Genomic DNA, 16269 nt, shown 5'->3' with positions numbered 1-16269 from the left:
CCCCTTGATAAACTCAATCGTTCCAACATAATCAGTAACTCCCTCTTATTTTTCTGGCCTGTCTTCCCAGTGGCATTAGAAGCTTGGAATGACAAGGTGGTTGTTGTCAAATATATCTCAGGGGAAGCATTCCTCTCTTCAGTATTAAAACCTCTTAACTGGGAGAGTTCAGAGTCACAGAGACAGGAAGCAAAAATTTTATAAATAATTCATTAAGTGTAATAATGAGAGAGATCATGCCCCTTTTCAATCCTTGATTCCTGGATCCATGTGTTCTGGCTGTGAGAAAGAAGCACCGTATATTTATCAGTTACTGTAGAATGGCACACCAACCTAACAAGGTGCTGTCTCCCAACTAGTGCCATAACTTCCCTTCCCATTCTATAAGGCCAGTTGCTTTGGGGTGATGGGATATGTAGTAAGACCAGTGAACATCAGTCCATTGCCTGGCTTTTTCTGCTATGAGTTCCTTGGCCAGAACAATATTTTATGTAATATCATAATGGTGAATGAAGTATTCAGTACACCCATGGATAGTGAGATTTGCAGAAGCATGGTGGGCAAGGAAGGTAAATCCATTTCCAGGATAATTTGATATTACAGAGACAACAAATCACTGCCTGCTGCATGAGGGAAGGGGTCTAGTATAATCGAACGCCACTTTGTGGCTGGTTTGTCCTCACTAGCCATAATCCCTCATTGGAAGGTCATGGCAAGGAATCAGGGTTAAAAAAATAGTCACTCAGCAAAGACCAGTCCAGGTTTATAAGGGGAAGTTGGCCCTTTGCTCACAAGTACGTTGAGGAAGCACTGGGGTGGTTGGGAAGGGAGGGTGACTGACGTTCACAGGATGGGTCATCTTGTCCATCTGATTATTGAGAGCCTCTTCTGTAGCTGGGGACTTTGGTGAGTATTATCAAGTTATATAAACAGTTCCAAATTCTGGCACCATTTTGAGGGTTCTGTGTGCATGCATCTTCCCCAGGTTTTTATGCCATTATACCTCTAATCTTGTTCCTTTCCAGTTCCCAGCCCTCCAAACAAACCAATCGAAATTGTCTATGATCTAGTGTACGTCCCGCGCTTCTATCTCTCCTTCCTGGCAATTGAACAACCAGTTTCATTGCTTGAAGTTCTGCCCACTGATAAGATGTTCCTTCACCACTGTCCTTCAGGAACATCCCTGAGTAGAATGGTAACACTATAGCAGTCTACTTCCAACTGGTAATATCAAACATAACATGGAACAATTTGTAAACTAGGCCAAATAGTTTTTTATTCCTCTATAATCTAGCCATAGGTAATTCTTATTGATTCCATTGGTGTGAGATCCAGGAAATGTGAACCACCATTCATGCAACTTACTTGTGCCTCCAGGATCTGCTTGAATGCAATCTTGTATTTACTTCACTTTCATTATGGAATACTTATGGGAACACCATATGCTATTGCTTGGTAGGTCAGAAAAAAAATTACTGATAGGGCTTCCCTGGTGGCGCAGTGTTTGAGAGTCCGCCTGCCGATGCAGGGGACACGGGTTAATGCCCCGGTCTGGGAGGATCCCACATGCCGTGGAGCGGCTGGGCCCGTGAGCCATGGCCGCTGAGCCTGCGCGTCCGGAACTTGTGCTCCCCAACAGGAGAGGCCACAACAGTGAGAGTCCCACGTACCGAAAAAAAAAAAAATTTCTGATAGACAGCTTAGTTTATACACCTAGGGGTGTTGTATGCCTAGGGTCAAGGCATTCAGTCTCCACCAGAGCAAACCAAGATGTGTTACTCAAAAGGAGATCAGTGCTTGAGGAAAGGGGCACAGATATATTTCAAACCCCTAAAGATCTCAGTTGTGATTCCCCTAATAGGGCCTTCCATGGGATCCCTACCCACTAAAGATTAACCTGTTAGTTCTGTAAAGGAGACATGGGCAAGACTCTGGGTGGATTTTGGATTTAGCAGAGGCTGCTATTCCACTCACCCAGCCAGCACCACAGAAGGAAAGAGAGGAGGATTCTTCTTCTGATTCTTCTCATTCTATTGTGAGAACCCGAGGTGGGGGGATTCCTGGAGGAAAATGCAGAAAGAAGTTGAGAATGCTGCTGTCACTACAGCTCCCAGGAGATCCATACTGTCACACTAGCTCACAATCCAGCAATTGCCTCCAGCAATTGCCTCCAGCAATTCATCAAAATTTCTAGTTTAATGTTCTTACTGGCTTATATGGCATCAAGTAATGTCTACCCCAGGGAAGCAAATGTTTGGGTCCTGTGTCTCCCTGCAGGCACCTGTGTCTCTCCATTTGACTTGTGGCTTCAGTTCTCTGAGGGGTTCATGAAGAGCCATTGATTTGCAGTCTGACCAGCTTTCTTCTTATTAGGGCAAGTGTGACATCTTTTCAGCTCTCTATATCTCCAAGTTGAAACTGGAAGTTCTTTGGACACTGAAATTTGAATTTCATATAATTTTCACGTCACAAAATATTATTCTTCTTTTGACTTTTTCATCCCTTTAAAAATGTGAAAATGATTATTAGCTCACAGACCATATAAAAGTAGGCAGCAGGCTGTATTTAGCCCACTTGTGGTAGTTTGCAAACCCCTGATCTAAGGGATTTATGCAGTTTATGGATTATCATGTGATATAGGGAAAGGTCTGCTGGGGCTTTTCCAAGAAAGGTTTCCTCACTCTGAGAGACACATAGAAAAGACAGTCCAGATTCTTCCTTTTGATGTTGCATGTTTGTATGTGATACACAGAACTTTAGCAGCCACCTGGCAACTGTGAGGAGACCTAGCCTGAAGATTAAAGCCAGGAGGCTGAGGATGGCAGAGCAAAAAGATGAAAAGAATCCAAGTCCTTGATGACACTGTTGAGTAGCTGAATTAACAAACACTGGAGCCATCCTAGTTCAGAACTTATTATATGAGATAATAAACTTTTCTTATTTTTAATTATCATTTTATTATTGAGTTACATTTTCTGTTAGGAATTCTAATGAAAACAAAGAGTCAAAATTCTTTGTTTTTAATTCATCAAAATAAAGAATTCTGCTCATTGAATGACACTGTTAAGAGAATGAATACACAGCCACAGAATGGGAGCAAATATTTGCAAATCATATATCTGATAAAGGACTTGAATCCAGAAGCTAAATCGAGCTCTCAAAACTCAATAATACAAATTGTGAAATTTTTTGCTCTAGTTCTGTGAAAAATGCTGGTGGTAGTTTGATAGGGATTGCATTGAATCTGTAGATTGCTTTGGGTAGTAGAGTCATTTTCATAATGTTGATTCCTCCAATCCAAGAACATGGTATATCTCTCCATTTATTTGTATCATCTTTAATTTCTTTCATCAGTGTCTTATAATTTTCTGCATACAGGTATGGAAACACAGAAGACCCCAAATAGCCAGAGCAATCTTGAGAAAGAAAACGGAGCTGGAGGAAACAGGCTCCCTGACTTCAGACTATACTACAAAGCTACAGTAATCAATACAGAATGGTACTGGCACAAAAACAGAAATATAGATCAATGGAACAGGATAGAAAGCCCAGAGATAAACCCACGCACATATGGTCACCTTATCTTTGACACCAGAGGCAAGAGTATACAGTGGAGGAAAGACAGTCTCTTCAATAAGTGGTGCTGGGAAAACTGGACAGCTACATGGAAAAGAATGAAATTAGAACACTCCCTAACACCATACACAAAAATAAGCTCGAAATGGATTAAAGACCTCAATGTAAGGCCAGAAATTATCAAACTCTTAGAGGAAAACATAGGCAGAACACTCTATGACATAAATCACAGCAAGATCCTTTTTGACCCACCTCCCAGAGAAATGGAAATAAAAACAAAACTAAACAAATGGGACCTAATGAAACTTCAAAGCTTTTGCACAGCAAAGGAAACCATAAACAAGACCAAAAGACAACCCTTAGAATGGGAGAAAATATTTACAAATGAAGCAACTGACAAAGGATTAATCTCAAAAACATACAAGCAACTCATGCAGCTCAATATCAAAAAAACAAATAACCCAATCCAAAAATGGGCAGAAGACCTAAATAGACATTTTTCCAAAGAAGATATACAGACTGCCAACAAACACATGAAAAAATGCCCAACATCATTAATCATTAGAGAAATGTAAATCAAAACTACAATGAGCTATCATCGCACACCGGTCAGAATGGCCATCATCAATAAATCTACAAACAATAAATGCTGGAGAGAGTGTGGAGAAAAGGGAACCCTCTTGCACTGCTGGTGGGAATGTGAATTGGTACAGCCACTATGAAGAACAGTATGGAGGTTCCTTAAAAAACTACAAATAGAACTACCATATGACCCAGCAATCCCACTACTGGGCATATACCCTGAGAAAACCATAATTCAAAAAGAGTCATGTACCAAAATGTTCATTGCAGCTCTATTTACAATAGCCAGGACATGGAAGCAATCTAAGTGTCCATCAACAGATGAGTGGATAAAGAAGATGTGGCACATATATACAATGGAATATTACTCAGCCATAAAAAGAAACGAAATTGAGTTATTTGCAGTGAGGTGGATGGACCTAGAGTCTGTCATACAGAGTGAAGTAAGTCAGAAAGAGAAAACTAAATACCGTATGCTAACATATATATATGGAATCTAAGGAAAAAAATGTCATGAAGAGCCTAGGGGTAAGACGGGAATAAAGACACAGACCTACTAGAGAATGGACTTGAGGATATGGGGAGGGGGAAGGGTAAGCTGTGACAAAGTGAGAGAGTGGCATGGACATATATACACTACCAAACGTAAAATAGATAGCTAGTGAGAAGCAGCCGCATAGCACAGGGAGATCAGCTCGGTGGTTTGTGACCACCTAGAGGGGTGGGATAGGGAGGGTGGGAGGGAGGGAGATGCAAGAGGGAAGAGACATGGGAACATATGTATATGTATAACTGATTCACTTTCTTATAAAGCAGAAACTAACACACCAATGCAAAGCAATTATACTCCAATAAAGATGTCAAAAAAAAAAAGATGTGGCACATATATACAATGGAATATTACTCAGCCATAAAAAGGAATGAAACTGAGTTATTTGTAGTGAGGTGGTTGGACCTAGAGACTGTCATACAGAGTGAAGTAAGTCGGAAAGAGAAAAACAAATACCGTATGCTAACACATATATATGGAATCTAAAAAAAAACATGGTCAGAAGGACCTAGGGGCAAGACAGGAATAAAGATGCAGACCTACTAGAGAATGGACTTCAGGATATGGGGACAGGGAAAGGTAAGCTGGGACAAAGTGAGATAGTGGCATGGACATATATACACTACCAAACCTAAAATAGATAGCTAGTGGGAAGTAGCCGCATAACACAGGGAGATCAGCCCGGTGCTTTGTGACCACCTAGAGGGGTGCGATAGGGAGGGTGGGAGGGAGGGAGATGCAAGAGGGAAGAGTATGGGGACATGTATATGTATAACTGATTCACTTTGTTATAAAGCAGAAACTGACACACAATTGTAAAGCAATTATACTCTAATAAAGATGTTAAAAAAACAAAACAAAAAACTCCCATCAAGGAGGAGCACAATTCTCTAATTTTTTTCACAGTAGGAGTGCCCTCTGTGTCATTAAAGTTGCAGCATATTTGTTCCTCATGATTAGGTTATATTTATTTTTCTGCTAATTGATCGGTGTGAAGCATCTATAAGTCAAGTATGACTACTTTAATCTATAAAAACAAAACAAAACAAAACAAAAACTCAATAATAAAAAAAAAAATTTAAGGGACTTCCCTGGTAGTGCAGTGGTTAAGAATCCACCTGCCAATGCAGGGGGCGCGGGTTCAAGCCCTGGTCTCGGAAGATCCCACATGCTGTGGAGCAACTAACCCCATGCACCACAACTACTGAGCCTGCACTCTAGAGCCCCTGAGCCACAACTACTGAAGCCCACGCACCCTAAGGTCCGTGTGCGGCAACTATGGAGGCTGCGTGCTGCAACTACTGAAGCTCGCGCACCTAGAGCCTGTGCTCCGTAGCAAGAGAAGCCACCGCAATGAGAAGCCCGTGCACTGCAATGAAGAGTAGCCCCGCTCGCCACAACTAGAGAAAGCCCAGATGCTGCAATGAAGACCCAACGCAGCCAAAAAGTTTTAAAAATTAAAAAAGAAAAATTTAGATTAAAAAAAGGCAAAATATTTGACCACTCTACCACAGAAGATATATGGATGGCAATAAGCACATTAAAAAGGCGCTCAACACCTTTAGTCATTAGGGAAATGAAAATTAAAGCCACAGTGAGATACTACTACTACCATATAGAATGGCTAAAATTAAAAAAAAAACTAGCCAACCCAATTGTTGGAGTATGTGGAGGAACTGGAACTCTTACACACTGATAGCAGAATATTAAACAGTCCAGCCGCTTTGGGAAACCGTTTAGCAGTTTTGCAAAAGTTAGCTATATACCTGCCATATGCTTCAACCATTCTTCTAGGACTTATCCAAGGGAAATGAAAGTATGTTTTCACAGAAAAAGACTTGTACAAGAATGTTTATAGCCACTTTATTTTTAAGTCTCCAACTAGAAACAATCCAAAGGTCCATCAACAGGTGAATTGGATAAAAAAAAATTGTGGTACATCCATACAATGGAATTCTACTCTGCAATAAAAATGAGTGAACTACAATACCCCAACACAGATGAATCTCAAACTAAAGTGTGCTGAGTAAAAGAAGCCAGACAAAAATGAGTACATACTGCATGACTCCATTTATATAAAGGTCTAGAAATTACAGCTAATCTATAGTGACAGAAAGCAGAGAAGTGGTCACCTGGGGGGGCAGGGGGGCAAGGGTAGATGAGAGGAATTACAAAGGGGCATAGAGAAATTTGGGGTGGTGATGGATATATTCATTATATTGATTGTGGTGATGATTTCATATATGTATGTGTAGATAGATATATATATATACACATACATATATATGTCAAAACTTATCACAATTAATTGTGCACTCTAAATATGTGCAATTTATTACGTATCAATTAAATCTCAATAAAAATATTAAAATAATAAATCTTTGTTTGCTTACACAAGTTCATATGGGTTTTCTATCATTTTTAACTAAAATTTTTAACTGATACAATTGTCATAGTTAGGCAAACTATGTCTAAATGATACATTTAATCAACCTCTAATATACCCAGTTGCACAATGGTGGAAGGAAAACCAGATAACTGAAATTAAAACTAGCATTTGGAAAAGAGGAAAGGAAACAGCACATAGCAGTCGGCTACCAGTCCAAAATCCAGACTCTACTTGGGTAGCAAAGGTTCCCTTCCTCTGCCAGTAGAATGCATCCCTTGATCAACCAATCTGTCTGCTCCCACCTCTGGGTCTGTCTTGGGAAAACTTACCCAGCCTGTTGTCCCCCTTGGCCCCATAGAAGAGGGTTATTGGGGAGAATTCCTCTTCTTGGGGCTGTATCACTTTAGTGGCCCACTTGTTGTTGGCAGATTCAGTGTTTCTGAAAGTATGATCCCTGATGTGTCTGAATCACAATCACCTGTTTAAAATGCAGGCTTCTGGGCCTCACCCCTGAACTACTGAATCAGAATACCTAGGGGCCTAGGAATTTACATTTCACTAAGCATTCTAGGTGATTCTTAGGTATATTGTAGTTAAGAAACATTGGATTAAGCCTTGAATTGTCACTCTCGTTTCAAACAAAGAAAAGTCCAATTTAGGTTTCAATATTATTTCATCTCATATTGATAATCCCTTCTGAGGCTGTCCTAACCTAATGTTTCTCAAACTAAGGTCCATGGCCTGTGGGGGTTCCAAAAGCATATTCTCAGCTGTCTACATATTCTTCATAAAATATTTTAATTTTGTATTTTTCTTTTGATGATAATCTAATTACAACAATTGTGATTCTAGATTTGGATGATTATCTTATAGTCAAGTCCAGCCAAATAACTTTAATACCCATGTTACCACTGCTTTTGGTACTAAGGTTGATACTAAAACATATTATTTCAGTTGTCAGGTGTATAACAGTGTCTATGCCCCTCTGTCCCTAGGTAGTGATATATTAACATGCCCCAGTTCTTGTCTCAAAGAGCTCCTCTCTGACACCTGCAGATGTCCAGGGTGACCAGAAAGCACCCCTTCAAGTGCCATGGCTAACGGTCCTCACACATTGGCTAGATGATTGTGGTACAAGGTCATGAGGCACAGACAGGATCTTGTTTCCACTCATGTAATAAGAAGGCAGTGAGAAGGTGAGGTTTGGAGGTACAGGCGGGGCAACAGTTCACTTATGCAGATGCTCAGGTGGCAAGATGTCAAAGCACAAATAAGGTGATGTTTCCATTCATGGGATGGATACTCTTGAGACTTAGCTCCTGGACATGGTTCTGGGTTTGGTTCTCTGGTCCAAATCAGTGTTTCTCGTGGCAATATCCCTCATCTACTGACATAGCCCTTCTCAGGCCACTGATCAGCTTTGTAACGACACCCAGTGGCTGGTCTCCATTACCTTAAAAGACAGGTCAATGTTTTTATTTTTTCATGATCTCAGCCTACCCCCAAGAAGGACTTCTTGACACAATATGTGTGTCACGATTTGAGCTCTCATAACCTACTACCTTATGCTCCCAGTGAAAATCTTTATGCCTCCACAAAGAAAACTCACTCTACATCCCACATCCCTCTCCATGAGAAAATGGAAAACATCATTTTCTAAAACGGGTTCAAAAATTCCTGCATGGTAGTTTTAGGGTTGATTGATTCAGTAATCAAACAACATCATCAAAGGCACAAGGGCTTCCATTCTTTTCTCTCTGCCTTCCTCTACTGACAGCAGATATTTCCTCCTGGTTGTAAGATGGCTGTAGCAGTTCCAGCACTGCATGCAGACATAGCAACATCCTGTTAAAAAAAGAGGGGAGTTTCCTCCTATACATCTCCTTTTATTACTGAGGAAAACCATTCCAAAATTCCCCCAGTAGACTTCCCCTCAGGTCCTAGGACTGGGTCACATTCCCATACCTAAACCAAGGAGAATCAGGCCATCAGCGATTGGCATTGACCATTCAAGATTCCACCACCACCTCAACATGGGGCTGGGGTACGACCCATCCCTAAGCACATGACCACTTCAGGACCATACCAGCAAGGAAGAAGAGGGAGAAATGGATGTAGGCAAACAAACAACTAGCCTTATCAGCTTTACCCACCTACATTCAGATTCCCCACATATGGACTGTTTGGTTCAAAGAGTGCTGCACAGGATTCTCCAAGGCTGTAGGTGGGTGGGCAGCTTCTCCTTATTCCCACTTGAATTCACTGCCCAACTCCCTCACTCTCTGATGGTTAAGGTGCTGTTTCCTTCAATTTAGTATAAAGCTGAATCCCTCAAAGGATTTGTTCTTGCCTTCTGTTCTGGGTGTGGAAAGATTGTTCCCTGTCTACACTGGGGTATGTGGGGGTAGTTTTCCTAACCAGTTCCTTTATGAGCAATAAGTTATTTTGGTAGATCACTTTATCTGGACTTGCCCCACTTTCTCACTACACTTTGTACACAGCAGAGGGACCCAAGTTTCCTTACCACATGCTAGGAAGTTGTTGCTCACAGGGCAGCCCCAAATTTCACAGCAGCACCCAGGCCCTTTATCCTGTAGTTCCCCTTGCTTTTTCCTCTTGTTCACGGTAAGAGGCAGTAGTGGCTAGCTTACCAGCCACTACTGAGGATACTAACGGTAGATGAACAATAAGTGAAGTTCCCTGTAGCCTTGCCTCCCTCACCCATTCCAAATCAGAGATCAGTGAACAGCCAAGTGTATTTTCCAAACACCAAAAAGCAGCAGCAAAACTTATGGCATTACTTTGTGACCACCTAGAGGGGTGGGATAGGGAAGGTGGGAGGGAAGGAGACGCAAGACGGAAGAGATATGGGAACATATGAATATGTATAACTGATTCACTTTGCTATAAAGCAGAAACTAACACACCATTGTAAAGCAATTATACTCCAATAAAGATGTAAAAAAAAAAAACAAAAAAATAACTTATGGCATTAATTCCTCCTGGTGGCATTTCAGATGTGTTCCAAGAATGCCTCATATTGGTTTCACTGCATTTTCTGATCAGGCCTGAGCATCCCAAATATATTTAATAAAAGTTAGTTAAACCCCTCTGGTTGTGGGTCTCCCCAGGCACAGTGGGGCTCAGTCCTGAACCTCTGCACCCTAGTTAATTGAAGTACTGTTGTCAGCAAATGTCAATCTAGGGGAAAGTTCGTTCACTGAGAATTTTAGGGCAGGAACTTCCTAAAGTTGTTATGCATAAACCTCTTAGTTTTGGAACCAAATGGCTACAATCAGGACGTATACTGTGGTGCCTGATTTTGTCCCTAGGTATGTTCAGGTGCTTCTCATCAAAGGATCAAAGGCAATGGCTTGCTGAGAAAAGCACTCTAAATTCTCTCCCTCCACCCACCACCACCACCCACTTGCTCCCAGATCACCCAAGTCATCATGCCACGGTCTCTAGACAAGGAAGTTATATATTCTGAGGATGACACTGATTGCTTCCTCTGCCTTGTACAGGGCACTGAAGCTCCGGATACATCCTCCATCTCCAACGATTAGGCACTTCTCATTCCCTCCAACCTTGCAAGAAAATATTAAGGTCCCAAGGGAAATAGAGCCCTTGTTTCTTTCTTTGATCACTTTCCTCAGCTCAGGGTCAGCCCACTCTGTCTTCCTCTACTCTGCACGCAAATGATGTAGCAATGACTACTGACTTGGTGCCACGTGACACCAAGCAGCCCCCCGCAACCGTCATCCTGTGCTGGATCTTTTGCTACTCTTTCTGGGTGTGCATTTGAACCCACTTCCTCTGGTTAGGGACTTCCCCATCTTACAATTCTTGGAAGGAGGCAGAGCCTGCCTCCCGCTACATACTTGAAAATGCCACATTTACTCTCCTTTGCAGCTAGGGTGTTGGCACATAACCTAGACCAGTCACCTTAGATTTTGTCAGAGTTAGAAACAAAGAATCAGGGACACAGGCAGAGTCTCTCTCGTGGGCAGCACTGGCATTCACAGAAAGATAGAGCTCTTTGCATGGCGACAGTGCTGAAAGCTGCAGACTGGAGTGCTCAGAGGTGCTGCAGTGGGCTCTTTACCAGACCAGTTCTGCGGCTGGTTTGAGTGCTTGTTCCTGTGTGAAACCTGCTTCTCCAGACCACCTGCAGATTCTGGGAGCTGCCCAATATCCTTTTAATGAATTATTTTCCTGCTTAAATCATCCAGTCAAATTCTGTTGCTTACAGTCAAAGACCTGGACTGATACACAGCTATATCTCCTTCAAGAATTTGTTCTACTTCTGAGAAGCCCCTAAGGGCTTTTTTTTGTCCCTAGGGAGAGTTGAAGGGGATTCTTTGTAGATGTCCATTCTGTTATGAATGCCAAAATTAGAAACAGTAAGTCTACCCACCATTGTCCCACAGTATCTCATTTAGTATAAGTGAGCATATATGTTCTGAGCAATGTTGGAAAGCCCCTTTCAAAGATATTTTGCCCCAGCAAAAAACTTTACAACATTTCTTGAAATAATTAGTTTCATGACTTCCTTTATATAGTAGACCTGCTCTCTGTGAATACATTATTTTGAAATGGGGATTTAAAATGTGCTTTGGCAGGAACTAAATATTCAAATATAATGAGTTTAATTGATTATGAGTGTTTCTTTTGAGATGATGCAATAACTGCCTCGTATTGAGTCTGCTGCTCCAGAGTGCCCTGGCAGGAAGGCTTTCAAACTTTATCTTGATACATTTGAAATCTGGTAAGTGATTGGTTCTCTCTCTAAGCTCTGGTACAGAATCTAGCCCTAAATGATAAGGTACTAACATTTCCCTAAAACCTGACCAAAATAGGGCCACCCCTTGCTAAAACTTTGAATTCCAGCCATGTGGGTCTATCTGGGAAGGCTCTGGGGGCCACCACCTCCCTCGCATGACTACCAGGACTCACCTTTCGTATTTACCTCCACCTGCTGTGCCCACTTCAGGACGGTCAAAAGTGGGCTGCACTGGGGTTTGTGCCAAAACTGTCTACAAAGGCTCTAAGCATCTGGGGCTTGGGGGGATGCATACCAAGTATATATGTGCTGGTAAAGGAATTTGGGGGGTAAAGGAACTGTTCTATACCTTGATTGTGGTGGTGGTTATATGACTCTAGGCTCTGTCTAAACTCATAGAACTGTATACTAATAAGAGTAAATTTTATTACATGTAAATTAAAAATGAATTTAAAAATTTTAAAGAATATGAGTGCTATAATATCCATTTTTGTGAATTATGGCTGTGCAGTGGCACAGCATGCAGGCACAAGACCACAGTGGAAGACAGTGTCTCTAGCTAATCTGAAAGTACTATGTAGCTATCAGTTCATGCTCAATAGCCACCTCAAACATGAAATTCTAATATTTGTGAGTGACTGCCCTTTTTAGGGCCAAGAATTCAAATTTGTAAGGAGGGTACTGGGCATGGCTTTTTTTCAGGCTCCTGCAGAAGGCTAAATCTGTTCCCCTTTTGTATTGCTATAGTACTATTTATTCCTAGACCCTAAAAACTGACATCTATGTGCATAACAGGCCTGGTAGAATCACTGAATGCCAGGAAAGCAGTTTTCACTGAACAACAGTCCACAGGATCCAAATTCCCAGTAATAGGACCAACTTTCCCTAAACGTTGTATGGAGTGGCTGGATTCCTACCATTCTCTTGCTTTGCTGGTGAAGCCCTGGTTTCATTCATCTCCAGTTGCTGTCCCACACAACTCTTGGTTGACCTCCTATCCTAACAGTTCTCAAACTCTCAACAGTTTAGAATTACCTGACACCCAGGACACCACCCAGACTAATTGGATAAGAATCTTTGGGGTGTGGAGCCCAAATAGCAGTATTTTTTAAAAGCACCTCAGGTGATGTCTATACTTCTGAAAGGGGGTGAGTTTCTATATCATGGACTGACAGGAACACAGGAAAAAGAATACCACAGACTAAGTGACTTAAACAACAGAAATTTAGTTCCTACAGTTCTGAAGGCTGGAAGTCCAAGATCAAGGTATCAGCAGGGTTGGTTTCTCCTGAGGCCTCTCTCTTTGGCTTGCTGTCTCTTCACAGGGTCATCCCTCTGTGCTCACTTGCCTCTGGTATCTTTGTGTGTCCTAATCTCCTCTACTTATAAGGACACTGTCAGATTGGATTAGAGCCTACCCTAACAGCCTCATTTTAATTGAATTTCCTTTTTAAAGGCCCTATTTCCAAATATGGTCACATTCTGAGTTACTGTAGGGCTTCAACATATGAATGGAGGGGGTTACAATTCAGCCCATTACAAAGGAGAGGTTCCTCTAAGACTTCTCAACCTTTTTGTTATCTTAATATCTTGGGTTTAATAGTCAAACTGATGATTCTTTGGAAGTATGGCTGCCTGCATCAGGGGGAGGAACTAGAGTTCAACAGGGCAGTCCAGGTTTCACCTTCACGAGACCATTCTCCCAGTACTGACCCCTGCTCCTCCTAGGACCAATGTTGGGCACCTCTGCTTTGTCTCCAGAAGGCTCTGAAGTGGATCAGAATAGGACATTAATCAAATTAACTCCAAGTTCCCTGCCACATCCTAGGCCATAAAGTCTATCCCTGTTGTATTTTCCCATCCTAAATTAAGCCCAGCCACATTGTCCAATATGGTTCACCAGAAGTTACACACTCAGCCAAAATGATAGCATTAAAATGTCCCAAGTAATATATAAATGTCCTAGATTTGAACAATGTGAGATCTCTCCTCTTCTGAAATCCTTGGGAAGAAAGTAAATTCCAAAATTACAAAGAAATTTAAATCCAAAATCATTTCCTCCCCAATTTCTCTCTCTGCTCACTTTCAGCTAGAAGGATCTCACTCTGAGGTATGATGAGAGTGGAAGTTCCTTTGGCAACTGCAAACTGGGCTTTCATCCACTGGAATAGGTGAAGTTCATACAGGACCTCCAAAAAAAGAATTAATCCAACTCCAAGATTCACTTGTCTAAGAGTTCAAAAAGGATGCGTAAGATTTTCCCCGCACCAATGCCACATGTACAAACTTTAGATGAAAATAATGCAAGGAAGCAATCAGACAAACCCAGTAAGTGGAACACTCTGCAGAACCATTGGCTTGGTATCTTTGGTCAATCAGTATTATTAAAAATGGTGTCTGTGCTAGATTAAAAGACACTTAAGGGACATAAGGATCAGATGCAATGCATGGTCTGGATTGGCTACTTTTTTGGATGAAGCAGCTATAAGGGACATTTTTAGGTCATTTGGGGAAATATGAATATGATCTGGGTGTTAGATAAGTTGAAAATTTACTAAAATAGGAAAACAGGTTGATGACTGAAAAAAAGCAGGCTATAGAACAGTATGTGTAGTAAGATCTCAGTTTGGTAATAAAATAAAAGCACATATACACAAACACACACACACACACACACACAGTGTGTGGGGAGAAACTGCAGGTTACGCACTAGGGTCTCACAGTGGTGATTTCTAGGTAGTGGAAATTTTACTTTTTAAATCATTTATTATATTTCTGCTTGTCTATATTGTCTAATTTTCTACAATCCATCTGCACTGCTTCTGTATTACTAAAAAGTTATTTAAAAGAAAAAATTCTTAGCCACAAACAAAACTCAGGCCTTGAAGCAGTTATCCCAAGCAGAATTATGTTGCTAGAAACTAGTACATAATAGTGTCCAGACCCACACTGGTGTCAGAAAGCAAGTGTATATCCGAGACAGTGATATCTGGAGGAAAGAAGGGTAACCATAGAAAATGTGAGAGAAAGAGGGAATCATCTTGCTTTCAGCCTCAATAGGAGGCAACTTAGAGTGTGTTAGTTGTCTAGGATAGGGTTGACAACCTCTCAATTTAAACTCTACTGGGATTTATCAAGAGATTAACAATGGCACTCAGTTTACCATACAAGGGAGAGTGGAATTCCATGTATGTTTACTGTTTCCTCTCTTGGAGAGTGGCATTTGGGACAATCCTGTCTTCTTGAAAAGTTAAGAGATATTCTGGGGTGGCACCCCTAGTCCTCAGGTCATCATTGTTTCTGTTTGAAACCACTTACATCTCTGTTTAGAACCCCAAGCTCCTGGCATCCCAACATTGCCCTGAGGATGGGCTTGGTGTGGTGACCCAGCCTCCACACTCTTGTGAGCAGCTTCCTCCCTCTAAAGTAAAGTAAGCATAGCTCTGAGCCTGGTTCAGAATCTTGCTATAGGAGTTTCCTATTGCTGCTGTAACAAATTACCACAAAATTAGCAGCTTAAAATACACGTGTGGTCTCTTACAGTTCTGGAGGTCAGATGTCCCACACAGGTCTCACTGGCTGATAATCAAGTGTCACCAGGCTTGTTCCTGTCTAGAGGCTCCAGGTCAGAATCTGTTCGTTGCTCATTTGAGCTGTTGACACAATTCAGTTCCTTGCAGTTGTTGGACTGAGGTCCCCATTTTCTTGCTGGCTATAAAGTGAGGTTAACTACATTCCTCCTCTTGTGGCCCCTCCTCCACCTTCAAAGTCAGCAACATGGGTCAAGTCCTTCTCATGTCACATCTCTCTATCCTACTCTTCTTCCACTTTTAAAGACTCATGTGATTGTGATTAGACTGGACTCTCTCTGTTGCTGACCCCTGGAGAGCTCCTTTTTTGTTAGTTTTCAAGTTCAGCTGTCCATTTTTTTTAACTTCAAAAATATTTTATAAAAATGTGGAACAAAAAAATGTGGAACGAATGTTTCAAATTCAAACAAACTAAAAGATATAACAAAATGCAATGCATGAAACTTGACTGGATCCTGGTTTTTAAAAATGCTATGAAAAGATATTTGGGGGACAACTAGGGAAATCTTAATATGGCTTGGATGATATTATTAGATGATATTAAAATTTTATTGTGAGAATATTATTGTTCATTTCCTTAGGTGTGATAAAGGTGTTATATGTCAATTACACCTCAATAAAACTGGGCAGGGGGAAGAAAGAAATTCTGGATTTGGAAAAGCATCCACAGTTCAACAATTCTTATCTACTTTCACCTCCCAGAATTGGATAATTCCACAAGGACGTATTCTCCCATTAAAATCAATGTCTATTCCAGGCTTAACTCAATCTATTACTGTCTTGCCTCACTCTCTTGTTA

Source organism: Hyperoodon ampullatus (assembly GCF_949752795.1).
Source record: "Hyperoodon ampullatus genome assembly, chromosome: X".
In the NCBI taxonomy this organism is placed as follows: Eukaryota; Metazoa; Chordata; class Mammalia; order Artiodactyla; family Ziphiidae; genus Hyperoodon; species Hyperoodon ampullatus.
The sequence above is the reverse complement of the archived record's forward strand: the minus strand, read 5'-3'. Positions refer to the sequence as shown.